This window comes from Eschscholzia californica, unplaced genomic scaffold (genome assembly GCF_041429995.1).
Source record: "Eschscholzia californica isolate CP2 unplaced genomic scaffold, dmEscCali1.0.p SCAF_1, whole genome shotgun sequence".
NCBI classification, from domain to species: Eukaryota; Viridiplantae; Streptophyta; class Magnoliopsida; order Ranunculales; family Papaveraceae; genus Eschscholzia; species Eschscholzia californica.
This window is the reverse complement of record NW_028238198.1, coordinates 35,891,326-35,917,897: the sequence shown is the minus strand read 5'-3', so window position 1 is coordinate 35,917,897 and position 26,572 is coordinate 35,891,326. Positions and strand designations below refer to the sequence as shown.

Here is a 26,572-nt window from a genome sequence, read left to right as displayed (position 1 = left end):
ACCGCCTTGAAATCGAAGATTTGAGACCTTCAAACTGGATCCACGAGCAACACCTACCATGAGTGCACAATAATTACCTGAAAAACAAAATAGCTGGGTTAAAACCCAACTGCAGTAGATTTCTTCAAACCTAAGTCTCGGGTAGGCAAGCTTGATCCCCAATCAAGGAAGCATTGCATTCATATTCATTATTGGCATTATCTAAAATTTAACGGTGAATACTAACATAATATATCAAATTTATCCAATCCCTCTCGAAACTAATAATTTATGTCCTTTGATTAATTATTAGGTTTTCCGGTTCTCGTATTATTTTAATCTAATACTAACCCTGATAATACAACGATCTTTCCTTTTTTTTTTCAGCAGATAGAAAATATCATGCCTTTAACTAAGGTAAACCTTTATGGCCACAAACTTGACATGTACGTCGACAAACACACTATGTCGAAAGACACAATCATCAAACTCTCGTTTAGGTATCTCAGACCAATACACAACAAACATTGACCCTTATCAAGAATTACAAACAAGCTCACCAAACAATTCAAGTCAACAACACATGACAAGTCTGAAGGGATGATGCTCATAGTAGATCCTCACGTGGATCGCAATCTCAAACAAGAAAATAAAAATAATAATTAACAAACATAGACTCACCACTAGAAGGTATCTATCTACCTAGGAGATACATTGCCTAAAGAACATAAACCATGTGAATAATCTCAATAAATTCGTCCATTGGAGACTGTCTTGACACCTTGTACGAAAACAATCATAACTTTTCACTCGAAAATCAGATTAATGAACCATTTGAATTACTAAAAAGTAGACGAACAAAAATTTCCAACCATATAAGAATCACACTTAGACTAATTATATATCTACACCAGATTCAATTTTAATATAAACCGACGTGCAGTAGTCACTGTTCTAACACCTTATACAAAAACTATCGTAACTCTTCACTCGGAACTCGTATTAACAAAACGTTTGAACCACTAGAAAGTAGACAAAGAGACCTTTCCAAAGATATAAAAATCAGACTTAGATTCGTTATATATCTACACCAGATTCAATTTTAATATAAACCGACGTGCAGTAGACACTGTTCTGACACCTTGTACGACACTATCGTAACTCTTCACTCGGAACTCGGATTAATGAACCGTTTGAACTACTAGAAAGTAGACAAACATACCTTTCCAAACATATAAGAATCATACCAAGATTCTTCATATATCAATACCAGATGTAAGTTGAATTAGACCGAAATACTGTCATCTCTATGTGTTTTATGAAATTTTAGATAAAACTAGTCTCTAAGCCATTTAATCGTTCTTTCATGTGATTAACAATACTATACCTATCATGGAATAAATTGAAAGAGCCTATAAAAAAATTAGGAGATAGGAAATCTAGCTCTTTTCGCCTTAGATGACTTTAAGACCACAACCATGGCTTGTTCTCTCACTAGAGAACTCTATTTCCATCACTTTTCTTCTTTATTCCTCATCCCTTCACTAAGGAGCGGCTGCACCCTCTTTCTTTTCTATAGGGTTTCCTCAAAAGTGAAGAGAAATAGGGTTTTTAAACCCACCAGTATTTCATCTAAACAAAACTGACCTAGACCTTTATTATTTCCACCCAATTTAGTATATCAAGAAAATAGGGGTGTTACAAAATAATATTTTAAATCTTCGTCTTTGTTAATTATATATTATTTTTTTCTCGGTAGTTAATCGAGATTTAACTTTGAAAATCAGTTATTGAATGCAAAATCATTTATTTAGTTGCTTCGAGTTTGCTAAACAACCTTTATAACCACAAAGGACCACTAAGGGTGTTTGATTGTTTAGCAGTTATAAGTGATATCACTTGGTAAGTCAATATCACTTTCTAAGTGCTATCATTTAATATGTGCAATATCGTTTTTTTTATCACTTACAAGTGTAATGCCTATTGAGAATGATAACCAGAGAAATGAAAGATGAATTGAAGAAAGAAGAATGAGAGATAAATTGAAAAACTTTTTTATTTCTTTTTTATATATCCACCATGTCTACATACCAGAAAATATATAGCCTATACAAGATACTAAGTAAGGAAAAAATAATCAATGTATTGGAAAGAATAGTAAGATACTAAGTAAGGAAAGAATAATCAATGTATTGGAAAGAATGGTTGGCAATTAGCTAATCCAGAAGATAATGCCTTGAAATATCTTCAATCAAATATTTCAAAATCCTCAATATTTTCAATCGAATATTTCAACATTCCCCCTCAAGTTGAGTAGTGGGATTTTCAATACTCAACTTGCCAAGACAGTGATTGAAAATTTTTCCGCTGCCCGCCTTTGTTAGTATGTCTACGAGTTGATCTTCTGAGCGAACAAACGGAAGTTCAATTATCCCTGTTTCAAGTTTTTCTTTGATGAAGTGTCGGTCTACCTCATTGTGTTTTGTGCGATCATGCTGGACTGGATTCTCTGAAATTTGGATAGCTGCCTTGTTATAGAACAAAATTTTACTAGATTGGGATGGAGGATACCCGATCTCTGTCAAGAGTTTCCTTACCCATAGAATCTCTGCTAGACCACGTGCTATTCTTCGAAACTCTGCTTCGACACTTGAAAGAGCCACCACCTTTTGTTTCTTGCATCTCCAAGTAACAAGATTTCCACCAATGAGGGTAAAGTAACCAGATGTTGACCTCCGATTTCCTTTATCTCCAGCCCAGTCCGCATTTGTATACACTTGGGTTTCAAGGTGTCCATTTGTCTTGAACAAAACTCCATGACTAGGTGTCCCTTTAAGGTATCTGATAATTCTCCATACGGCTTCCATATGAGTAACTTGAGGTTAAGCATGAATTGGCTCACAACTCCCACTGCGTAAGCAATGTCAGGCCGAGTATGTGAGAGATAGATTAATTTCCCCACTATTCGTTGATATTCTCCCTTGTCAGCTAGGTTAGCATTCTCCTCCATATAGAGCTTCTGGTTCACCATCATAGGAGTATCCACAGGTTTGCAATCAATCATCCCTGTTTCTGCCAACAAGTCAAAGACGTATTTCTTTTGGCAGATGAAAAATCCCTTGTCTTGACCTTAGGACTTCAATTCCAAGGAAGTATTTAAGTCTTCCTAGATCCTTCATTTCAAATTCTTTGAATATATAGGTTTACTTTTAACCTTGTCATCTCTTCTTCATCATTACCTGTGATTATCATATCATCAACATAAATAATTAGGCATGTAACGAGTTCATTCCTTCGTTTAAGGAACAGAGTATGATCTGACTTACTCTGTTTGAAGCCATATTTTTTCATGGCTAAAGAAAACCGGCCAAACCAGGCACGAGGAGACTGTTTTAATCCGTATAAGGATTTCTTCAAGCGACACAATTCTCCAGGATTGGAATTTTCAATGAATCCAGGAGGGGCTTCCATATAGACTTCTTCTTTGCGTTCTCCATGCAAGAAGGCATTTTTTACGTCAAGTTTGAGGAGAGGCCAATCTTTATTTGCAACTATAGAGAATAGAACCCTAATTGTGTCGATTTTGGCCACGGGAGAAAACGTCTCGGAATAATCAATTCCGTATGTTTGAGTGTACCCTTTTGCTATAAGCCGGGCTTTGTATCTTTCAATAGTTCCATCTGGCTTGTACTTTATTGTGAAGACCCAACGACATCCTACTGGTTTTTTTCCCAGGAGGAAGGGTACATTTTTCCGATGTGTCATTTTTATTTAGTGCATCCATTTCAACTTCCATTGCCTCTCTCCATTTCTTAGACTCAAGAGCTTGTTCAACTGTAGTTGGAATATCCTCGGAGCATAGAGATGTGGCAAAAGCTTGGGCTTCTGGAGATAAGTTTCCAGCTGCCACGTTTGCCATTGGATATCGAGAACTTCGAGCTTCTTTCTCGGGAGAGTATCTTTTTGAAGGGACACCTCTGTTGGATCTTGGGGGTAGAACGTAACTGGTTTGTTTAACCTGTGATGAGTCCTGTTCTGCCTCTTGGTTAGGTAAATCAGGAGTTTCAACTGTCTCATGATTTTCACAGTTGGTGGAAGAATCAACATACTCTTGAGTTTGGGAATTACTTACCTCTGACGCCAGGTTGGGAGAGTCATTGTTAGTGGTACTGTCTTCAAGACTAGTGGATTGTGACGTGGGTTGTGACAAGGTTTGTGCTTCGTGATTAATTTCTTCTGAGGATGGCATCCATTTTATCCAACTCAATGTGTCATTGTTCGCCTTATCCCCCTGACCAGTGTGTTGGGTATTATAGAAGTATTCAGTTTCGAGAAAGTCACAGTTCATCGTGGTGTACATTTGACGTGTGTTCGGGTTGTAACATCGATAACCATGTTGATTGACTCCATAACCGACAAATACACATTTCTCAGCACATGAATCGAGTTTGGAACGATTTGTTTTTGGTAAGTGAACAAACACAGAACAACCAAAGACATGAGGTTCAAAGTAAGGATAGATGGGGGTTTGTGGAATTTAGAGAGGGTTTGAAGAGGGGTTTTTAAGTCAAGAGCTCTCGTTGGAAGAAGATTCATAAGATAGGTTGCTGTGACAAGAGCTTCAGGCCAAAAGGATTTCGGAACTTGGGATTCAATCATGAGTGCCCGGGTTATTTCCAAAAGGAAGCGATTTTTTCTTTCACACACCCTGTTTTGTTCGGGGGTATGGGCGCATGAGGTTTGATGAATTATTCCTTTTTCCTGACAAAACTGTTTCATGGAAGTATTTACAAATTCCCCCCCCCCCCATTATCGGACCTAAGAATTTGGATATCTTTCTTGAATTGGGTTTTAACCATGGCATAGAAAAATGTGAATTTTGAGAAAACTTCTGATTTATTTTTCAAAAGATAAATCCAAGTCATGCGGGTGCAGTCATCAATGAATGTTACGCAGTAACGGAAATTTTGCCCCCCCCCCCCCCCCCCACAACTTTTGCTGGCCCCCATACATCCGAATGAATTAATAAAAAAGGAGAATCAACTTTAGTGTCATTTGATTTGAAAGTGTGTCTATGACTCTTAGCCAAAAAACATGTCTCACAATTCAAGACTTTATTTATTGGAAATAATTCAGTAAATAAACGATGCAAGTACCCACTGGATGAGTGTCCCAATCTTCGGTGCCATAACCAAGCTTCCCTATCTGTAGATCCATGAGCTAGCATCACAGTACCTTGTCGAGTCACTTCATCCACATAGTATAGTCCTTGCCGTTCAGTACCACGCCCAATGATCGTTCCCGTCCTGATGTCCTGTAAAATACAGAAGGTAGGATGCATTAACACAACACAATTGAGCTCTTTTGTAACATGACTTATCGATAGCAATTTATGAGATAAGGATGGAACATAGAGGCAATTTGATAGTTTCATGTTTGGTGAATTTTGAATAGTCCCTCCTCCTTTTACTTCAAGACTTTCTCCATTTGCAGTATGAATTTTGGATCTTTGTGGTTTTGACATTGAGCACATGTCAGTTATTTCGTAGGTCATTGTATCGGTAGCACCACAATCAAATATCCATGAGTCTTTATTTTTTCCAGTTTTTGTTGCCATATTAACTTTCCCAATATTAAAAGAATTTTTTGACTCCTTTTTATCCAAGTTAGAAATGTGAGAGGTATTGTCTGTAACCTCTGAACCTTGCAATTCATTTAATAAATCAAGGATTTTTGGACTAAAAAATTGAGGGTTCAGTACTTTCATTTTTGAATTATTGGGTTTAAAGAATGTAGGTTGAGAGAGTGAAGGGTTTGAGGTGTAATCCTCAAACCCAATACCTGTGATACCATCTCCTGGTTCTTCTTTCACAGCAGCAAAACAACATGAGCCTCTAAGATTTCCTTTTTCTCGACTTCCGGTGGTTTCTTGATTGCCCACGGCGGCAGCGGCCTTGCCCTTTTTGTGTCCGCCAGCCCACCATTCTGGGTATCCCACTAGTTTGAAACACTGTTCTTTCGTATGTTTGGCCATGCCACAGTGGTCGCACCTTAACTTGTTTTTATCAACCCGGGATGATGACAGATTGAGTTTCTGGTCCGACCGACGGCCTCTAGAAACGAGCCCTAACCCATCGGAATCACTTGTTGAGATTAGACCCGATCCCACCCCTTGTTGTATGTTCCCGAAGATGCTTTGATGTGCGTTTTCTTTTCGAACAGCAGCATAAGCGGCTTCGGCGGACGGCAAGGGATCCCACCGGAGGATCTCCCTTTTAAGGGAATCATACTTTCGGTCAAGAGCAAAAAGGAATTGAAAGAGTTTGTTTTCAGACCTGATTTTATTGTAAGTGGCGATGTCGGTAGAACATTTCATCGGGTTTGGGTCTCGGCGTTCTATTTCTCCCCAGTTACCCTGCATAACTATCCAAAATTCTTCCAAAGGTACACCATTTTGCTTGAGCTCGTTTGCTTTAACATGGAGATCGAAAGTTTGAAGTTTGTCTTTGCCACGCCTATACGTAACTGAAAGAGCGTCCCATAGTGTTTTGCTATGGGAAACTCCGTCAAGTTGCAAGCGAGGGCTGGTTCAATATTTTGGATGAGCCAGGAAAAAACGATCAAATCATCTTGTTCCCACTGTTCATCAACGGGTTCTGGTGGATTTTGGGTGAGATGATTTAACAACGCTTTCGATTTCCCCTCTATGGCTACTCGTATCATTCGAGCCCATAAAGGGCAGTTTTGGCTTGTGAGATTGAGACTAATCTTTAGATTATCGGAAGGATTTGGTTTTGTGTTATGGGTTTGGGTTTGAACTCCATTTTTAAGGAGATTGGCAATCTGGATAGCCAGATTTTTGGTATCTTCTTCAGACATTTTTATTTTCGGTAGATGATGAGCACAACAGGTTTTTTTTTTGGATCACAAACACTGCTCTGATACCATATTGAGAATTATAACCAGAGAAATGAAAGATGAATTGAAGAATGAAGAATGAGAGATGAATTGAAGAACTTTTTTATTTCTTTTTTGTATATCCAACATAACTACATACCAGAAAATATATAGCCTATACAAGATACCAAGTAAGGAAAAAATAATCAATGTATTGGAAAGAATAGTAAGATACTAAGTAAGGAAAGAATAATCAATGTATTGGAAAGAATGGTTGGCAATTAGCTAATCCAGAAGATAATGCCTTGAAATATCTTCAATCAAATATTTCAAAATCCTCAATATTTTCAATCGAATATTTCAACAATGTCGTTTGTTTTTCATCACTTTTAAGCGTTATAAAAATGTTAATTGTCTATATTATCATCGCATGAAGTCTCTTAATTTTCCAACTTTGTTAATACGTATTCATCAAAAAAATCAATCACATTCAATCTAAACTTCACATCATAAATGATAAATTTCATGTCAGATAAAGCAATGTCAAATAGAACAATCTAAACTTCTTGTTTAGACTTAAATTTTAAGGTTTTTAGGTAGTTTCTTCTTCCTTTTCACCAAGCGGAGTAACAACTTATTTCCTTTGTCCTTTCACCATGTTGGTGTCGCCAAATTGACAGAGTAACGGCTTCTTTCAGTTGGCTAGAGACTCATGCTGATAACATGTTGTAAATTGTTGGTCTATTTTCTCCAATGTGTATATATTCTGCATGCAACTTAATTGAATTAGTGGAAGAGAAAGAGATAGAGGTATTTAGGCATACTAAAACAAAAGAGATGAACTTAAGCCAAGCTTTATTTGAAGTATTTCTTTCAAACTTTTCTATACAACAACATACAATATAATCCCTATTTATAGGGTGGAAGGAGGAGTAGGATGATGACACCTAACCTATGTGTTGTCACTTGCATGATGTGTTGTCACTTAACAACAAACACTTGTCATATGGAACTACCATAAGATGACACTACATCTACGTGGTATTATAGGAATGGTGGACTTCTATAGATATAAGTTTGGATAAAAAAAGGTATATTAAAGGAACCCAAGCCCCCTTGCATAACCAATGATTTTATGGGCAACCACATACAGTGGCGTGGCTGAGATTTCGGGGGCCCGGTGCGAAATTGTGATCGGGGCCCTTTATATCGCGATATGAAAATAAAATAAAATCATACACCCTAAATAATTATCGAAACTAAACTTGTTGTAATTATTGTAAGTATTCAAAATAAATTTGTTGGAAATTTTTTTAAGTATTAAATCTCAAGAGCTTACAATTTCATTAAAATTGTTGTAATGATCGGAAAATAATAGTATTCATACAACAAACTAAGTTGACTATTTTTGCTTAAATATCAATACAAAAACAAAATGATTTTTTTTTTTTTCAATTTGATAGAGAAAAATACCTAAACCCTATGGAGAAAAAGAAAAATTGAAACATCAAATATTTAGTTTTGATATTTTCGTTTGGGTTCGTCATTTGTGGGGGCTACAAAATAATATATTTGAGTCTTTAAACAATAGAGCCCAAGTCAGTTCTTTATGGCCCCATAAACCAAAAAACGAAACTGAACGGCCTACAGGGGAATCGAACCCGCGACCTTCATGTAAGTAGTCAAGGACCAAACCAGCCGGCCTAACTTGATTGTTGTTTTGAAGTTGCTTTCTCACTCTATATACACTTTCTCACTGTATATATACTTTTATATAAAACAAATTCAGAAAAAGGGGCCCTAAGGGGAGGGGGGGCCGGTGCGATCGCACCGCTCGCACCCCCTCACCCACGCCCCTGACCACATACCATATAACAACACCTATGTCCTGTGTAGAGAGAGGATGAAGGAGGGAGGTAATTTGGGCTAAAATTGCTCTGGACCGTTGATTACAAGATCACAGAGGGAGTAAATATAAAGAATAGAAATTTAGAAGGACTCAAGCATAAAAAATTATGTTTGATTCCTAAAAGTAAAGCGCCATAAGCCAACCTCTCATGAAATTTGACGTAGGAACCCAGGTCAGATTTCAATCCCAATTCACTCTCAAAATTCGCTCTTTCTATCATTTCTGTAACGGTGTTAAGAAATTTAATACTTTAGCTTCTTTATATTCGATCTTGGTAAATATCTTGGTTTACACTGAGGACCCGTTTTATTTCCACCCAAGGAGACAAAGCGAAAAGTTTTGTAGATCATGTGTCCCACTTAGAGATTTTGTTTCTTCAGGAAAATTTAAGACATAATGTTTATGGAAGGGACTTCAATTTCTTTATATCTCTTGAAAGTAAATCATGGTTCAGACAACACTGTCGAAGAAGGCTACGACAATTGAAACGATGTTACACACCAATCAGCATTAGCCATTCATTTTTATTTTACTTTTTTCCAATTACAATATAACCCGATTATAGCCAGAATAATTTCGTAAGTGGTTACGTTCTAAAATAATGTGCTACTATGTGAAAAAACTTTAGGTTTTAGTGATATATCTCTCCCATGGTTAAGTTCAATCACCAATTGAGCTTCATTCTTGTAAATGCAGAAACTTTGTGAGGACATATGTACTATGAGTTCTTGACTGCATACTAACAACAAATCATTTTGGTATGATTATGTGAACCTAAGTTAGTAGGTTGAATTGTGATCAATTCCAAAATGCAGAATTAACACAATAAAATGTAAAAGATAAATTATTTATCCACTTAATTTATTTATATTAACATAATCTTGGTGGATTTTAACAAGAAAACAAGCACTAAAAGAACACATAGTATAGTATCATTTGGGTAGCTAGTAAAGAAGAGATAGGTAAGCCTAAGATTAATTAGGAGGAAAGACATGATCTTTGATCCCCATAACGCGGCGCATACAACAAAACCAATGCTCAGGGCAGCGACAAGGTTTGCCAGCTTCTCCTGCAATCATGGCAATGGCAATAAAAAGAAAAACAATCACAATGTTCAGAATGAACCTTGTGGAAGAGACGACACCAGAACTCATAATCACAATTATAATGTTTTGAATAAGAAAACTCTTGACTTATGTGTATGCTGTACATGAGATCTTAGATATTTATAAGGTTTGAATGGAGTTTTGGCCTGAAAGATATTGTAGAAGGTGTCAAAGATTTGGTTTTAAAGATTTAGTGTTAAATTGGTTTGAAAGATTTTGTTTGAAAGATTTTAGTGTGAAAGGTATAGCTGAATAGCTTAGGAGTGACAGATTTGGTTTTCATAATTATTACCACTAACAAAACTATTGACACCTTAACCTACAAACAACTTTACCACATAATTATAAGTGTCGGAAAATGTAAAAATTTGCAGATGGTCCAAAAAACACCCCCCTGAACAAGAAATAAATCATTATTAAGAAAAAAAAAATCAGTTGCAGGTCTTTTGTTCAATGCCCGTGAGGAAGAGTAGAGCTTCAGTATAAAGCTACCAGTTAGGACTTAAGAAGAGCGACACCCCCTGTTTCGGAAAAGGTGTTACTTTAAAATAATATCTTATTAATGTTGCGAATTCTTTATGTGACTTATTATAACAGGTTAGACGATTTTTTGAGCACATCTTCTACTCTTTTATAACTTTTCACTCTGCTAAGGATTGGGAGGGGAGATGCTCGTGTTGAATCAAGGTTGAACCAAGTAAAGATGTCGATGGATTGACCTAAGTGGCATGCGCCACCTTTGCCCGCACTTATATAAAATGAGATTTTGTTAAAGTTAGCAAAGAGGTGGAATTGAATAGGCTCTGTCATATATTAAGTTGAAGGAGGAACAAGAGATATAATTATCAAAGGTGATTTCATTGATAGACTTGGGTACATATTTATAGAGATTACAATAGGGTTTGTAGAGAAATAATAAATAAGGAAATATTACAAAGAGGAAACAATTAAAATTACAATTGCTATATTATGTATTTCTTTCTATCTTGGGGAGATATCTTCTAGATATCTTCCTTTTCTTCAATATACTTCAATACCCCCCCGCAAGTTGGAGCAGGGGAAGGAATCTGAATCAAGCCCAACTTGGAGAGTAACCGATGAAATGGATCTGAACCAAGTGGTTCCATGAGAAGTATGTTATTGCAAGTCGCAGAATAACGTTCATGAAGACCCATGAGAAATTCAGTCGTACGCGAGGTAAGATGATATTCAATAGTTGTTTTGCCAACAGGGCAAGCACATGAAGTGGGTGGAATGATAGCATCCAATTCGTCCCAATAAGACTTCAACTGAGAATAATAAGCTGAAATAGTCTGGTGCTCCTGAGTAAGGGCAGAAATCTTTTTCTTCAGCTGATAAATGTAGGTAGCGTTAGACGTAGCAAAACGCTCCTTCAAATTATTCCAAAGATCAAAAGCAGAAGCCGAACGTCTCGTGCTACGTCGGATTTCCTCGCTGACAGAATTGGATATCCAAGCAGCCACCATGGTGTCACAACGGGTCCATGCATGAAGTTGCGCAGGATCCGTCGGTTTAGGGAGCGACCCATCGATAAAACCTTGCTTATTTTTAATGATAAGAGCATCGTGCATACTGTGAGCCCATTCAGCATAGTCTGGACCGGTAAGAACGGGATTAACACCAACAGAAGTGGCATTGTCCGAAGGATGCACATAATAAGCCTCACATATTTGTTGAAGAGGAGGAGTAGTGTCTGTCATCGGTGGAGTGTCATCTGAATTCGAGTTCAGATCACTGATGTTGGCAGATTGTCCAGAAGTCATTGTTCTGTAAAGAATAGAAGAAAATAATCTATTTTAAAATCAACGTCACAATAATATATAAGGGACGGTTCAGAATTTGCACAACTAACAGAAGTGTCGGAAAGAAAAAAGGAAGTAGGTGCTGTCTCAAATAGTCCAAACAGAAGTGTTAGGAAATAAAAGGGACAGCCTAGAATGTCACAACTTAACAGAAGTGTTGGGAAGTTAATATGACAGTAGATGCTGTCACAAATAAGCCAAACAGTTTATGTACTGTGGGAAAAAAAAACGTCACAAACGTGAGGTGTCACAAAAAGAAAGTCAAAAGTCTGGGTCAGTCAAAGTCGGCTGACTGTAGTCAAGTCAACAGAAGTAAAGTCACAGGTCAAAGCAACAGGGTTAAGTCAAATTGGTTTGACTCAGTTGCGTCAGTTATCGCCGGCCAAAATTTGGGTTCCGATGAAATCTCGCCGGCCAAAATTAGGGTTCCGATCAAGGAACAGGGAGGTTGATATCCGGCCAAAAATTTAGGGTTCCGAGTAAAAAAAAAAAAAAAAAAAAAAGGAGCTTTTGTGTGGTGATCGACGGGACAGGTTTTCGCAAAGAGAGATGGCTGGAAACCGAGATGGTGGGTTGTAATTTTTAAAAAATCCGATCAAGAAAAAACTAGGGTTTCCGATCAAGTTTTAATGGTGTAGAGAGAGAAACGTCGGGGAAAATAATATCTCGGTTTAGATGAGGGAAAACCCTTCGCGGTCAGACGTCGGAGACTTTGCTTTCCTTCGTCTGTAACCTAATTCCGGCGAAAAAAAACGAAAAAACCCTAGAAGTAGTCACCGGAGAAGATGAAGTTGGTGTCGGGAACCAAAAGTGATTTTTTGGTTCCGATCGGGAACAGAGTTTGTTGTGTTCCGGGTTTAGTTTATACACTGGTATTGGAAAATACCAGGTTAAGTCTATTCTGGTATACAAGTATACCAGGTTTTCTCTATTCCGGAGTAAAGATGTACCGGATTAGGTCTGTCTGTTTTTAGATAAATCAGAACGGAAAAATTCTAATCTGAATCGGAACAGGATTAATTTTAACCTAATTCTGGAACAGAACTATTCCTAACCTAAAAATAGGTTTAAAAAATAAAAAAAAAATCGAAAAAAAAATCGAAAAAATTTGAAAAAATTCAGAAAAATTGTGTTAGTAACTGACCTTTGAAGATGGAGTTGGGATGATCGAAGTATAACGATAATAAGAATCCGTAGAGCTCCTTAGAATGAATAAAACCCGAATAAACGAAATAATTATTATCGAGTAGAAATCCCAGAAATATCAACTTTGCTCTAATACCATATTAAGTTGAAGGAGGAACAAGAGATATAATTATCAAAGGTGATTTCATTGATAGACTGGGTACATATTTATAGAGATTACAATAGGGTTTGTAGAGAAATAATAAATAAGGAAATATTACAAAGAGGAAACAATTAAAATTACAATTGCTATATTATGTATTTCTTTCTATCTTAGGGAGATATCTTCTAGATATCTACCTTTTCTTCAATATACTTCAATATGTCACCTGAATTATGTTATAACAAAAGAGATGGTAGGAAGGTCGGGACAAGTTTCCTTGGAAATTTGAGTGAGGTCTGCTACCATGTAGAGACAAGTGGATAGGTGTACCCGAGTAAGCTTTGCCCCTAATCCCTACTCTGACCAGGGAGACAGAGCAAAAAAATCCGAGTGCCCTCGACACCTCGACCTTCGCTCGGCCCGAAAGAATGGAGGTTACGTGGAAGGCCATATATCACCAAAGATCTTCTTTCCTTTTTATTGTTGCCTCTGACGAAAGGTACGATCACGATAAGTGTTTCTTTCCTTATACGATCATTTCACGTGTCTATCCATAGACGGTGGTCAATCCTGCTCGTAAACCTATAACTGTAGGACATTTTTGCCCTATAAAAGGCCGAGAAATCTTTAAAACTCATTAATTGATTCTACCCGCACACTTAACTAGCTTAAGCGTCAGTGTGTCTTCTTGGCTACCGTCCATCTCAAGGCTCCATTACAGGAAAAAGAAAGATATAATCTAGAAGTACAGAAGGTCTTTTCCCGTTGATTACTAGGAAGTCACTTTTCGACATCATTAAACAATGTTAGGTAGTTTTCATGACATTAATTTAATTTTGAGATTGTCAAACATAAGTTAAACCAAGATTTTAGTTAGATTGTGACTCAAACGACAAAAAACATTTAAATGTGATCCTTTCACAGGAACAGAAATATATTTGTGACACCCAAGTGTCAAATAACCCAATTAAAAACTTTATTTTTCGATACTAAAATAAATTCCCTCTTTATAACCCTATCAATATAGACACACAAATAATGAATCAAGGTTGTGTCGTTTCATAATCAATTTCACATGTTTTCTACTAACAACTAACTAATTCTAAGTGACTAAATCTTCCAAAAATGTTTTAGATGGAATCTTTCGCGCAAAATGATTCATCCATATTTCTAAGTGACTAAATCTCATTGAAGTTGCTAAAGAACCTGGGGATTCAGCCATTAGTTTAAACAAGTCCAAGTATGAGCAGTTCCTTTTGAGTTCAACACGAATCACATCCCACAACTTCCTTATTCTTCTCCACGTTATCTGGGAAACCCTAATAGGGTTTACTTGGTCTATAAATAAGATCTAAACCAAAATAGAGCAACAGACAACTACTAAGCGGGATTCATCTTCTACTAGATATTGAAGTCGATTTTCTGCTTCTCCAATATCATCTTCTTCAGTGCAGTGGAAGATGATAGATGTGGTAAATCTTTGGGAAGTGTTCAGAGTTATACAATTTGCACCGAGGTTGTACCGAAATCACTTTCAAGGCAGTGGTCTCCATACCATGACACATCAAACTCCGTTCTTGGTTTTTCTGAGAGATAATATTTTTCATTAATCCAACTCTATATTTCCAACACATATGAACACTCAACTAATAATTATTTAAGTGGACTTGGTTCATATAAAACTTCTCGGGATACCGAACTTATTCCATGATAACGAGAAGGTGTTGTAGTCTTGACTAAATCATAAGTTTTGTATGCAAGAAGTTAGAGTTCATTAATAAGTTGTCCTTGAGCGTTTAGAGTGTTACAAAAAAGGGCATAGATAGTGTAATTGCTTTCTTGGAGCATACATTTAGTGGCGGGGTAGTTACTCAAAATAATCAAACAAATTTTCATGTGTCAGATGTTTAAAAATTCATGCTGATAGACAAACAATTGAGGGACATTTGATTTGACATGGGATGATTAAAAATTAAAATTAGTCTTTTCATGGAGAATCTAGACTGACAAGTGCTCATACGCAAAGACCAATAAAGGCTACAAATTCGCGACCCGCTGGCGTGAAGATGACAATGTCCTGGAAGGTATGGTGCAAGACAACAAGAAATTTGCGGAGTTTATGATATAGAAGGAGATATAGATAAATAGTGAGACAAATAGGCACAAAATGAAGTTATTTAGACAATGAATTCTACAGATGTTTAGTGTTGTTCCTCTTGTTATGGTTTGAATTCACTTTTATCTTTGTCTTGTCTTGATTAAGACAGAGTCTAGGTTGGAGTAGGGAACTTCATTTCTCTAAGTTATAGAGAGATAAACGATAAGCGAATACCGATTTTATCAGTAATTCCTTCTTCCGGATTAACCGAGATAGACAAAAGATAATGGAGTCGAGGCGAGAATAAATTCTCTTTTCTTAAGACATTTTACACCCCTGTAACAGTACCAAACGTTAGGGTGTATGCCTTCAGGATACAACGACTATCCTTTCAGAATTTTAAGATGGTACTTCTATATTCTGAAAGCGGACGAACCTTCGTAAGTAATAGGAGCTTTTGGACTGATCTGATTAGATCTTCTAGACGCTTTAAAATTATAAGTTCACTCAAAGCTTCTTACTTCCTTTTTTTAGCGATACTAGAACTACTTCCCAATTAGATATTCCGGACACACTAGAATACTAATTGTCAGAAGAGAATAAGAGAATGACTTGGATCTTCTAGACGCTTTAGAATTCTAACTTCACTCGAAACTTCTTTCTTCATTTTTCTAGATATTCCAGACACACCAGAATATACTAGAATTACTTCCCAATAAGATATTTCAGACACATCAGAATATTAATTGTTGGAAGAGAAGAGAAGAAGAGAATGAATTGAATGAATAAGGAAGTGGGCTTGGGTTGTTTATATAGAAAGTGAATGGGAATAGGTGTCTATTGGGTTCAATGGACATATCCATTCGAATAGGCGGACTCAACTAAAAATTAAAGTCGGTGCATTCTAGGGCGTTGGATTTAGCTCAAAATCTTGGACAAAACGCTATCCGTTAGATGGAGATCGAGTTGTCCCGGAGCTGTGTCCAACAGATAAAGAAATCAACGACTAGATCAAAAGATTAGGCGTAGCCCACCTTCTGCCTGACACGGGGTTAACGCCTCCCGTTGGATCTTGCTGATCCAACACCTCTGACGTCATCTGATGAGTCATGAAAATGCCTCATTTGAATCTCTCAATTTGGGATAGTTAGTCTATTTCGAGCAGTTACTCTGATTAATTGTGTATTTCTCTTTCCCAGGTGTCTTTTAGGGAGTTTAGTGTGAAAAACGGATAAAATCGAGAGAAAGTCGTGTTGGAGGGTATTTGTGTCATTTCTTGGTATTGGTTCTCTGGAAATTTTGGCAACCGTTGATACTCTGATGGAAAGTGCAATCCAAGACGAACCTGTAGGCGAAAACGGAAGTTAAATTGGAGTCCGTGTGAGAAAGTTAGTCCAAGTTAAAGTGCGGGGTCAAAGACGGTTGTCCAAAGCATTTAAATACACGTGGCATGCAAATTTGATGGCAATGAGATAAAATGTCGGTACACTGTTGCGGTAAAGTGGTATATTGTGGGATTTGGTAAGATGCTATGATCCATTACACATGGAAGCAGCTTACTATTATGGGACCGGGCAATCTAACCATACGTCTACTTGTCCACCTTGAGTTGACGGTTCATGTGAAATCTCATCCATACAGCAATTACAACGTGCGACGTCCTACTCCCTTATGCTACTTCCAATCCACCGAATCATGCTCACATGATAACCAACAGAAACCCACGGTAATTGGCCCAAAATCTTCTCATTTCCAATTCTGGTTATTATTATTTCTCTTAAACAAATTAGAGAGGGAAAGATATGCTCCTAACATAAATAGAAAGAGAGTATATACAGATTAAAAGAGAAAGATTTATATGGGGAGATTTGAGATAGATTGAAGGAAAGAATATAGAGGGAAATTATCTTTCTCTCTTATCACCTCAATCTATTATTCTATGACAGTAAAGAGGAAAGTTGTGCTGAAAATATTTGTAGAGAGGTCAATTGGACAGCAAGGAAATCTCTGATTTAGAATTCCATTATCTCTGATTTAGAATATCATGAAGACATCTCTAAACATAGATGAAGGAGGTCAATTGGATAGCAAGGAACAGTGGAGACAACTTGATATTATTCTCTCTCCGATTTATTTTCTCTATTAGTAACTCTTACAAAAATCAAAGGAGATTCTGGAGATGGAAGTGATTTATCTAAATAGAGAAATATTTAGAGAGAGATTGAAGCTGCCTCCATATATATAGAGAACAGAAACAGAGAGTTGGGCATCTCGGATTTGGGGGGTGAAAACCTCTCAAGAGCTCAACTAGAACAGAAACATTAGAGAGAGAGAGAGTATCTATGCTTGAACAGAAAACCAGAACACCATTATCATCATCTACTTCTTTTCTGTTTTTTTTGTATTTCATTCTTTGTGAGAGAGAGAGAAATTACAGAGAGAGAGAGAGAGAGGAAGAGAGAGAGGTTAATGTATTGAGAGAGGATTGTAAAGAGAGAAAGAGTTGATTCATTGAATTTACAGAGATCACTACAAGAGATAATTCATCATATGTTATTTTTATTTTCCATTTTCTTCATCTTTTTCTTTTCTTTGTGAGAGAGAAAAGAGAGTGAAGAGAGTGAACATAGAGAAGAGGGAGGATATTTGTACTATTGATATTTCTTTGTGAGAGAGAATCTCATCATCAACTATCCATCTCATTCCTCATAATCATGGAAGCTTAACATTGGGTGATATCTACCTTACTTATCTTTTGCTCTTAATTTTTATAATGAGATTCTTTCTGATGAGTTTGATTAGCTAAATCTCTTTATCTATGGTGTTTGATGAAATCCATGTTGTTATTTACTTTTTAGGTGTGATTAAATTCGAGTCAAGTAATCCTTTGGTCGTTCATGTCTAACTTGCGTTATTCTTGATTATTGATTAGTTCCTTCATTATTCATCTTTCTTAAGTTGATATTCCATGCTTAGAATAAAAATGCTTTGATGGATTATACTTCTTAGTTGATGCATAATAATCGAGTAATTAGTATATAGGGAATGATGCATGTATCTTTAGTTTTTATCGTTTTAAGGAAGATATCTTCCGGACTTTAGACCATTCATGTTTTAAAGCCCGTGTAATAAAAGTAACTCGTTGACTCATTAGTTCACCTTTAGAGTTGTTCCGTGGATAGATTCTGGACCCATAGATCATCCCCCCATTTGAGTTCATCTTTTTATTTGTTTTAATATTTTATATATTTTATTTTAAAACCAAAATCAAAACATTTGAAAAATCTTATTACTTCCTAGTTTTAGAATAGATTTCACTTAGTCTCTGAGGAACGAACCGGTCTTACCGGAAATTATTACAACTTGACACCCGTGCACTTGCGGGTGCCGACCTATTTAGGAAACTTTTTAGGCCCATCATCATCCCAACACTGTCCTGAGGATGAAAAAGCGCTATCGTCAGATCTCGCTTCAAAAACTCGGGTGGAACGCGAGCCATCCAGATCTGGACGTGCTCGCTTCGCCCAGATGGTCCCCAAACTAATTTATCCTCTTTGACAATTTAGTCCCTAATTCAACCGATCTTTGTCCAAACTTTAACCTTGAATTTCTCATTCATCCAGAATCGGATTCGAGTGATTCTTGGCTCTAAACTAAAGAGCTCGACGAGACGAACGCAGTAGCATGTTCAGTTTCTGAGTTTGATTAGTCGGGTCGAGCCAAAATCGGCTCCGATTCCAACAGTTAAAAGCTTAGAATAGAGGAATCAACAGTTATATCCTACCATCCTGGGGGTGATAATGTTGGAATTTTGGACAAGTTATTAACTAATCTACTTTATAAAATCAGAAATTAATTTTTTATAATATTTGGATTTGAAATTTATGTCTAATAGTTATATCTTTTGAATAAATTATATGGAGAGATATATCTTTTTGTGAAAAGATTTTCTACTTGGAAAATGTCTCTTTGTTTTCTATAAAAAAAAATTTCTCTAAACTAAAAAAGCGGATGAAACAACATTTACAAACAATGTCGGAAAACCTTTGCCATCTTCATTATGTTCTAATGCTCCTTTAGTGAAATCTTCACAAGTTACTTGGTGTAGTTTCACAAAGGCTTGTCATATCTTGGGAAGCAATTTGTGTTATATTTAGTATAATATGATACTTGATTAGAGAAGATGATGATAACAGAAGATGATGATTCTCTAATGAAGAAGATGAAGATTATCAGAGTAAGAAGAGAGAGAAATCACTGTTTATTGAAACTTGAAATTTGATCAAAGTTATTACAACTAATCAGCTCTATTTAAAGAGTTTAGAGAGAGAAAGAGAAAGTTAGTTAGAGAGTTGTTATCTTAACAACTTCTTAACTAACTTTTAACAACTTCAAGTATTTAGGCAGACTTTACATTTTACTTAGGCACTCATTTGTCTTAGCTAGGCACCCACACTGTTGTTTAATGTTTTGTTATTCTTGCACTTTAGAAACACCATCATCATCACAAGCTCTTCTCTAACATGCCCCCTCAAACTGATGAAGTAGGCAGAGACATCAGTTTGTCACGAAGAGGAACAAAGAGAGCTCGAGCTAAACCCTTGGTTAGCAGATCAGCTGGCTGCTCATTAGTAGGGATATGTCTAATGATAATAGAGCCAGAAGATACCAAATCTCGAATAAAGTGGTAATCAACCTCTATGTGTTTGGTTCGAGCATGGCAAATAGGATTAGCAGCAATGTTTTTAGCACCAAAATTATCACAGTAGATGATAAAAGGCTTAGCAATAGAGATCTTTAGCTCTGTGAGAACATAGGTAATCCATTGCATTGCATTTCAGCAACAGCAATGGAGAGAGCTTTGTATTCAGCCTCAGTTGAGGACTTAGCAACAGTTGGTTGCTTTTTAGAACACCAAGAGACAAGGGAATTGCCTAGCACAACACAGTAGCCTGTGGTTGAGCGTCTTGTATCAGGGCATCCAGCCCAATCAGAATCTGAATAGCCCACCAACTTGGTTAAATTTCCTTTAGTGATGGAGATTCCATACCCAATTGTACCTTTGACATATCTTAAGAGTTTTTGAACCAATTAAAGATGAATAGAGCTAGGATTTTGCATGAATTGGGCAGCATAGTTGACTCCAAAGGAAATATCAGGTCTTGTCATAGTAAGGTACTGAAGACCACCAACTAAAATTCGATAGAAAGTTGGATCAGAGAGAGGCTCACCATCATATTTAGACATTCTATTGCCCCCTGAAACTGGAGTAATACTAGGATTTGAATCCAACAAGTCTTCCTTTTGTAGTAACTCAAGAGCATACTTTCTTTGAGTGAGAAGAAGCTCATGAAGAGAATTGCTAGTAACCTCAATGCCCAAGAAAAAAATGGAGAGAGCCAAGTTCCTTCATTGGAAATTCAGACTTTAGTTTTTGAATAAGTAGAGTCAAGTCAGAGGAGTGAGTACCTGTAAGCACAATATCATCCACATAGAGTAAAAGGATGATAATTGAGGACCCTTGACTCTTCACAAACATAGAGTGATCATGAGAACTCTTCTGAAAACCCAAAGTGAATAAGAATGAGGCGAATCTGGTAAACCAGGCCCTGGGAGCCTGCTTGAGGCCATATAAGCTCTTCTGTAGTTTACAAACATAGGATGGAGAAGCAGCATCAGTGAAGCCAGGGGATTGAGACATAAAGACATCCTCCTCGAAAAGACCATGAAGGAAAGCATTAGAGACATCCAGTTGAAGAATGCTCAATGATTTGAAACAACAACTGTTAAAAAAGTCTAATAGTGGTAGCTTTAACCACAACTAAAAGTTTCTGAGTAATCAAGACCATCCATTTGATGAAATCCTTTTGCAACCAGCCTGGCTTTATACCTCTCAATGGTTCCATCAGCTTTGTATTTTATTCTATAAACCCATTTACACCCTAAAATGTTCATAGAAGGTAAGCTTGGGATCAAAACCCAAGTTTTATTGCTTATTAAAGCATCATATTCTTCCTGCATTGCCTTGCACCAATTTGGGTCTTTTGCTGCTTGTTTATAAGTAGTAGGCTCCACTGGTTGGTTGAGCAAGGCCACATAAGTAAGAGAAAGAGGATGACAACTACTATAGTGTGTTATGTGATCAGGAATAATTTTGGGTTTATAGTAGATATAGCACTTTGAGCATATACAACATGTTGAATAGGTGCAGGACTTTGGGTATGAGTCTCAGGCACATGCTGAGAGCCAAATTGAATGTGATGTGATAACTCCAACAGTGTTGAAGGAGTGTTTGAAGAAAATTTGGACTTTGAGAGGGATGAGAAAGGAAATACATTTTCATCAAACACCACATCTCTTGAGATGATTATTTTCCCACTTTCAATATCCAAGCATTTATAACCCTTATGGTGAAGACTATAGCCAATAAAAACACAAGCAGCAGATTTGGGACAAAGTTTGTTTAGCCTAATATTATCCAAGAAAGGATAACATAGACAGCCAAACACCCTTAACTGAGTATAGTCTGGTTTCTTATGAAATAAAACCTCATAAGGACAAGAACCATTTAGCAATTTGGTTGGTAATCTATTTATAATAAACACAGCAGAGGAGAAAGCTTCATACCAGTACTCTTTGGGAAGGTGAGATTGAAAAAGCAAGGAATTACCAACCTCTGTGATTTATCCGTTTCTTCTCTCAGCCTTGCCATTTTGTTGTGGAGTATATGGACAAGAGCTCCTAAATAGAATACCACACTGATCAAGGAATGCTTTGAAATCCCCTTTTGATAGCTCAGGAGCACCATCAGATTGAAAATACTTGATCTTGACATTTAGTAGATTTTCAGAAAGAGCTTTAAAGTGTTTGAAGCAAGAAAGACTATCAGATCTTGTCTTGAGTGAATAAACCCATAAATGTCTGCTATAGTCATCAAGAAAAAGAATATAATATCTTTCTCCCTTGGAAGATGAAGTTGGTGCTGGACCCCAAATGTCGGAGTGAATCAAATAGAGAGGAGTTGATGTATAGCTTTGAGAATTAGCAAATGGAAGAGATTTCTTTTAGATAATTGACAATAGTGGCATAGACCATGCTGGGGTTCAAAATTCATGTTTAAAGCTTTGTTCCTAGCCAATAGATGAAGCACTGAGTCAGAAGTGTGACCCAATCGTCTGTGCCAAATAGAAGGAGGGGGTAGTGACTTCTGAAAAATGAGCCTCATGTGGCTTTTGAACCTGAAATGTGATAGGATATAAGTCATTTATAACTGGTCCTTCACTAAAAATCTTATCAGACCAAATATCCATGACCTTATAACCCCAAGGAGAGAATTGAACCAAGCATTGATTGTCCCTTGTAAATTTAGAGATGGACAGCAAATTTCTTTTGATATTAGGAACTACCAACACATTTTTAAGATAAAAAATGTGATAATTTGTTGTGAGTTTAGTATCACCTATGCTGGAAATGGGAATACAGGTTCCACTTCCAACCATAACTGAATTTGAACCTGAGTAGCTTCTTTCATTTTCAATGGTATTTGCATCATAGGTCATATGACTTGTAGCCCCTGTGTCAGCTAACCAAACAGCTGAAGAATCATTAGCTTTCTCAACCACTGAGACCATAAGAGACCATAAGAGCTTCTTCATAATCATTACTATCTGGACAGAAACCTAATTGACCAAATTAAGCATCATAGACATCTTCCTCACTTGGTTTTTCCTCTTCATTATGAGCATGTGAAGATTCACCTTCTTCATAAAGATGGAGACCAGCAAAGTTTGGTCTTTCTTTGTTGTAGAAATTCTTACTTGTACTATTATGAGTATTATTTGGATTATTGCTATTATAGAATTTATAAGAATCATCAGGAGCATACCTGTATCTGCACCTAGAGGCATCATGGCCCCATTTTCTGCAAATTCCACAAGGAATGATAGAGAAATCAAAATCATTTGCTCTTTCACCTGATTGGGAGTTCCTTTCAATACTATTATTTGACTTTTGAATGCTATTATGATTGCTATGTTGATTTCTATGTTGATTGCTGTTATGATTGCTATATTGATTGCTATTATGATTGTTATTTGAAAAATTTTGTTGCCTTTGGTTTGTGTAATACCTTTGTGGCTGAGATTGTGAATACCTCAATTGATTTTGACTTGATTTTACTTGTTGTTTAACTTGTGTTCTTCTGGTTAAGTAAGCAGATTCATCCACTTCATCATTATCTTGAATGCTTAACCATTGCTCATGATGAATGATTCGAGTTCTTAACTCTGGAAAAGACAATTTGGATTCTCTTTGATGAGTAGCAATAACAAATTGCTTATACTCTTTTCCTAATCCTTTTAAAGTTATTCGACATAGCTCAGATTCAGGAACTTTATTGCTCACAGCAGTCAAGGAATCAGAAATGTTTTTTTATCTTTCTTAAGTAGCAACTTACTGTTAAATCTCCTCTTTTAACATTTTGAAGTTGTTTTTTAAGTGAAGCAATCTTGGTTTCATACTCCTCAATAAACATCATTTCGAGAAACTTCCAAATTTCTCTGGCTGAATCAAGCCCTAAAACATCAGATGATACAGTTCGAGTGAAAGTAGCTTTCATACAAGCTTTAACAAAGCTATCAGCCTTTCTCCATGTAAGAAAAGATGGATTTAACACTTCCAGACCATTTTCAACAATATATTTACTTGGAGACAAAATCGATCCATCAATGTAACCTAATAGACCTGTACTTAAGAGAATAGTTTCAAATTGATCTTTCCATAATAGATAATTTGATCCATCTAACTTTTCAGATATGAAGTTAGATATATTTGAGATTGTGACATTCGTGCTTGAATTTGACTTTTGTGATGAAGAATTTGAGGATTCCATTAAAAATTGAATGAATCAAAGATAAAAGAAATTGAAAATTAGAACTTACTTGATTCGATTTCGTTGAATTGAAGATGGATTTGTCGTTTAAACAGGCTCTGATACCATGTTATATTTAGTATAATATGATACTTGATTAGAGAAGATGATGATAACAGAAGATGATGATTCTCTAATGAAGAAGATGAAGATTATCAGAGTAATAAGAGAGAGAAATCACTGTTTATTAGAACTTGAAATTCGATCAAAGTTATTACAACTAATCAGCTCTATTTAAAGAGTTTAGAGAGAGAAAGAGAAAGTTAGCTAGAGAGTTGTTATCTTAACAACTTCTTAACTAACTTTTAACAACTTTAAGTATTTAGGCAGACTTTACATTTTACTTAGGCACTCATTTGTCTTAGCTAGGCACCCACACTGTTGTTTAATGTTTTGTTATTCTTACACTTTAGAAACACCATCATCATCACAAGCTCTTCTCTAACAATTTGCCTTGTAACCTTCAAGTAATCTTGAGTGAGAGGGGGTAAATATTGCTTTAAGGAAAGTGTATATAGTACACGTTTCAAGCCTCTATTCTCCATCCCTCTCTTTTTCATCTTTATTTGTGTATCCGAAGACAAATTTTGTAACAGATAAATGTCATCCTTTTAATTAAATTATGGAACTACTAATACATACGAAGTTGCAGACTGTTAGAGCTAAAAGTCGCGGAAGCTATCCAACCTATCCTAGAAATTGATCCGATTATGAAGATTAATCGAAAAGCTAAGCCAAAATCAAATATGCGAACAGAATTTAACGAGGTTCGGCTTAAAGCCTACGTCCTCGGGCGAACAAGAAATCTTTATTGAAGGATAGATGAAGACGACTAACACAACCCGCAAGTTCGTCCCAAGATGGTACCGTATAGTAATAACCTTCTATACTAAATCTTCGACGACTGAGAAATTTAACACCGCTCAAAACTATGAACAAAAAATTTCTCTCTCACTTGCTCTCTCTCTTTAGCTCTCTCTAAAGAAGAGTTGTTGTTGCTTGTGTTGATGTTGGTTATGTTGATTAACCCCCTATTTATATATTATTATAAGCCGAAATTTAGAAACCAATTCTCAAACCAAAACCGCCTCTATCCATGAAACCAAAGCAAACCGCCTATAGCCACCAAACCGCCTATATGCCAATTTTTAGAAACTGCCTCTTACAATTCTCCACCTCGTACACAATTTGATATACTTCAAATTTTGGACGAACACCAGGATACTCCTTGTAAGATATATCTTCTTCTTATAACTTCATCCGACTGCACCATATGACCATGGCTGCCTACGTACCCTTTTATAGGATCAAGCCTACCGTAGTTCTACCAACCCTTCACATAAAGATTATCTTGTCGCCATTACGCCCTTTCGGGCAACTTAACACGAGCCGATTTGTAGCAATTCCAGGCAATGTTGAAACTTGCTACGTGTCACCACTTTAGTCAACATGTCCGCGGGATTCTCATCTGTGTGTACCTTCATGAGAGAAACATCACCTTCCTCTATGACATCTCGTACAAAGTGATATCTGACATCGATATGCTTAGTGCGAGCATGATGAACCTGATTCTTCGCTAAGTGGATCGCACTTTGACTATCATACCATAAATCTACGCACTCCTGCTTAATCCCTAGATCATCCAGAAGACCCCACAACCACAATGCTTCCTTCACACCCTCGGCCATAGCCATATACTCGGCCTTCGTAGTAGATAACGCAACTGTAGATTGTAACATCGATCGCCAACTAACTGGAGCACCATGTACCTTAAATACATAACCAGTAGTAGATCGTCTTCTATCTAGATCGCCAGCATAATCTGAGTCAACATAACCGCTTACCTGACATGTGTCTCCACCAAAGCACAAACCCGTATCAACAGTACCCTTCAAGTACCTCAAGACCCACTTCACAGCTTCCCAATGTGTCTTCCCCGGGTTTGCCATAAACCTACTAACCACACTGACCGCCTGTGAAATATCTGGACGAGTGCACACCATAGCGTACATCAAACTGCCAACTGCACTAGCATACGGTACACGATCCATATGATCCTTCTCCACCGTAGTAGTGGGAGATTGTCTTCCCGAGAGCCTGAAGTGTGGTGCCAAAGGTGTTGACACCGCCTTCGCATCCTGCATCCCGAACCGAGAAACTACTCGTTCGATGTAACCTTTCTGATTCAAGTACAGTTTCTTACTTGACCGCTCTCTTTTAATCTCCATTCCCAGTATCTTCTTTGCAGCGCCCATGTCTTTCATCTCAAACTCTTGACTGAATTGAGATTTCAACTTATCTATCTCCACCATGCTTCGAGAAGCAATAAGCATGTCATCCACATACAAAAGGAGATAAATAAAGTCACCTTCGCGAAACTTCTTGATGTATACACAACAATCATAGTCACTTCTGCGAAAACCATGCTTTAGCATGAAAAAATCAAATCGTTTGTACCATTGGCGAGGGGATTGTTTCAATCCGTAAAGAGACTTCCTCAAACGACATACTTGATTTTCTTTACCCTCAACCTTATATCCCTC

The 26,572-nt window shown here is 36.8% G+C and overlaps 1 long non-coding RNA gene across 1 annotated transcript; it reads right to left on the bottom strand.

Moving 5' to 3' along the window:
- Positions 1-9,620: 9,620 nt before the first annotated feature.
- LOC147566436 (uncharacterized) lies at positions 9,621-24,232 on the bottom strand. Its single transcript, XR_015237423.1, has 2 exons — positions 24,040-24,232; positions 9,621-9,854 (listed from the first exon to the last, which is right to left on the bottom strand). It is a non-coding gene; the product is annotated as an uncharacterized LOC147566436 (long non-coding RNA).
- Positions 24,233-26,572: the final 2,340 nt, after the last annotated feature.